The following is a 3,587-nucleotide window of genomic DNA, read 5'->3' as shown; positions in this document are numbered from 1 at the left end:
AAAGAACTCAAGATTGGGTAAATAGTGGAATAAATACAGCAGATGAATGACTTAGAGTTTTTTAAAAAATTAGACAAACAGGAATTCTTCCAAAAGGAAATGGAAGAATAAACAAATGTAAAAATTAAATATAAATAAATTATAGAGACTACTTTCTCATAATCACAGGGAGGAATCAAGATGACAGAATAGAAGATGTAGAGCTCACCTCCTCCCACAAATACATTAAAAAAAAAATACACCAATACATAGAAAACCTACTGAACTCTGGCAGAACATCTCAGACGCCCAAAGATGCAAGAAAGATCTTCACATAACTGGATAGGATGAAAGAGAAAGGGGGTGGGACCTACCCCACTGGGAGGGAGCTGGGAAGGAAGAAAGGTTCCTACATCCTAGGAAGCCCCTTCACATGTAGGGAGTTCAGCCAAGACAGACAGCTTCAGAAGCTCAGAAGAGAGTACAGCAGCCAGTTTGTGGCAGAAAAGAGAGAGACCTGCATAGATGCTCCATGCTACTGCCCTGAGTTCCCCAGCCTGAGATGCATATCTCCTTCTGCCTACACAGAAGAAGCCGATGCCTGCTATAAAAGGGAAGCTCACCTCACCTGGAGGGAGGGGTGGGGCACACGATAGGCACCTCACTCCTTGTGTGCTCACCATGGGCAAGACACCACCATTGATGACCCATTGTACCTGAAGGGAGGGGTGAGGCCTGCCATAGCAGCCTCTTTCTCAGCACACTCTGCATGAAAAGGATCATTCACCATGATCAAGTGGGATTTATCCCAGGAATGCAAGGATTTTTCAGTATCTGTTCCCTGACATCAGACTATACTACAGAGCTACAGTAATCAAGAAAATATCACACAAAAACAGAAATATAGATCAATGGAACAGGATAGAAACTCCTAAGATAAACCCACACACCTATGGTCACCCAATCTATGACAAAGGAAGCACATATATACAATTGAGAAAAGACAGTCTCTTCAATAAGTGGTGCTGGAAAAAACTGAACAGCCACATGTAAAAGAATGAAATTAGAACATTCTCTAACATCATACACAAAAATAGACCCAGAATGGATTAAAGACCTAAAATAGTAAACACCATAAAACTCTTAGAAGAAAACATAGGAAGAACACTCTTTGACATAAATCACAGCAAGATTTTTGATCCACTTCCTAGAGTAATGAGAATAAAAGCAAAAATAAATGGTACCTAATTAAACTTTAAAGTTTTTGGACAGCAAAGGAAACCCAAAGACAACCCTCAGAATGGGAGAAAATATTTGTAAACAAAGCAACTGACAAGGTATTCATCTCCAAAATAGACTAACAGCTCATGCATCTCAGTATCAAAAAACAACCAGTCAATGGGTGGAAGATGTAAATAGACATTTCTCCAAAGAAGACATACAGATGGCTAAAAGACATGAAAGGATGCTCAACATTGCTATTTTTTAGAGAAATGCAAGTCAAAATGAGAGTATGGGGGGAAAGGAGCCCTCTTGCACTGTTAGTGGAAATGTAAATTAATATAGCCACTAGGGAGAACAGTATGGAAGTTTCTTTAAAAACTAAAAATAGAACTACCATATGACCCAGCAATCCTACTACTGGACATATACTCTGAGGAAGCCATAATTCTAAAAGACACATGTACCCCAATGTTCATTGCAGCACTATTTACAATAGTCAGGACATGGAAACAACCTAAAGTGTCCATCAGCGGATGAATGGATAAAGATGTAGCACATATATACAATGAACTAATACTTAGCCATAAAAAGGACCAAAATGGGGTCATTTTATGAGATGTGTGAGGACCTAGTGGCTGTCACAGAGAGTGAAGTCTGAAAGAGAAAGACAAATACTATATATTAATGCATATACATGGAATCTAGAAAAATGGTACAGATAAACCTAGTTCCAGAGCAGGAATAGAGATGCAGATGTACAAAACAGATATGTGGACACAGTGTGGGAAAGGGAGGGTGGAATAAATTGGGAGATTAACAGAAATACATGTGTGTATAATAGATAGATAGTAAGAACCAGCTGTATAGCACAAGGAGCTCAGCTCAGTGCTCTGTGATGACCTAGATGGGTGGCATCAGGAAGGGAGGTCCGAAACAGAAGGAATATACATATGTATACATATATCCGATTCTCTTCATTGTTCAGCAGAAACTAACACAGCATTGTAAAGCAACAATGCTCCAATAAAAAAAAGTTAACAAACACAATGAGAAAACAGCCATTTCAACACTTGAGATAGTACATGATGAAAATTGAATATCTAACTCTCTCATAAATTTTATGCCAGAATCATAACATGGTTTGCACATACATGGAAATAAAGTCAACTAGCATTTGGATTGTCAGTCAGCAAGAACTGCACAGGTGCTGAACAACAATGTATTAAACAGCCAACTACCTCCCTTATTACAATAAGATAATAATACATAAATACATGCCAAGGAAATATAGCCAGAATCGGGATTGGCAAATGTTAATTTTAAATTAAATAGAATTCAAGACAAGGTATCAAAGAAAATTACCTCACATTGATAATTGGTGTAACATAAATATAGCTGTCCTTAACTGTTTTGTACTTAATGACTATAATTTCTAATTATTTCTCTTGCTATATCTATATGGATATATATTATAGTTTTATATGTCAATTGTATTTCAATAAGGTCAAAATTTTAAAAAGAAACTTAAAGTCACATGAAATAAGATGAACTATACCAAAGTATATATATGGCATAGATTGAGGTTATTGTCTCTATATTAACAATATTGAAGGAGAAAAACATAAGATTATTACCAGAGATGCCAAGAAAATCTTTAACAAACTTCACTATTCATTCTGATGTTTTTAAATACTCAAATTAGGGTGTTTCTTGCTAGCTCACTTGATAGAACAGGAGACTCTTAAAATACTCAAATTAAGAACTGATAGATACAGCCTGAACATGACAAAATATATACACCTTACTCCTACAGCTAGTATTTTACTAAATGGGAAAACACTAAGCCATTTTTACTAAGGTCAAGAACCAAGAAAGATACCTATTACCTCCTCTACTGTTTAATATTGTCCTGGAGATGGGACAAATTGAGAGAGTAGTATTGATTATACACACACACACACACACACATATATACTTGTAGTTTTCGTTTAGTAACTCAACTGTGTCTGACTCTGGCCTGAGGGACTGCAGCACAGCAGGTTTCCCTGTCCTTCATCATCTCCCAGAACTTGTTCAAACTCAAGTCCATTGAATTTGTGATGCCACAGAACCATCTCATTCTTTGTTGTCCCCCTCCCCTCCTGTCTTCTATCTTTCCTAACATCAAGGTCTCTTCCAGTGAGTCAGCTCTTCGCATCAGGTGGCCAAAGTACTGGAGCTTCAGCTTCAGCATCAGTGGTTCCAATGAATATTCAGGGTTGATTTCCTTTAGGATTGACTGGTTTGATCTCCTTGCACTCCAAGGGACTCTCAAGAGTCTTCTCCAGAGGTGGTCCTAAGATGACAGAGGAATAGGATGGGAAGACCACTTTCTCCCCCACAAT

This window comes from Bos taurus, chromosome 3 (genome assembly GCF_002263795.3).
Source record: "Bos taurus isolate L1 Dominette 01449 registration number 42190680 breed Hereford chromosome 3, ARS-UCD2.0, whole genome shotgun sequence".
In the NCBI taxonomy this organism is placed as follows: Eukaryota; Metazoa; Chordata; class Mammalia; order Artiodactyla; family Bovidae; genus Bos; species Bos taurus.
Note: the sequence above shows the minus strand (reverse complement) of the source record.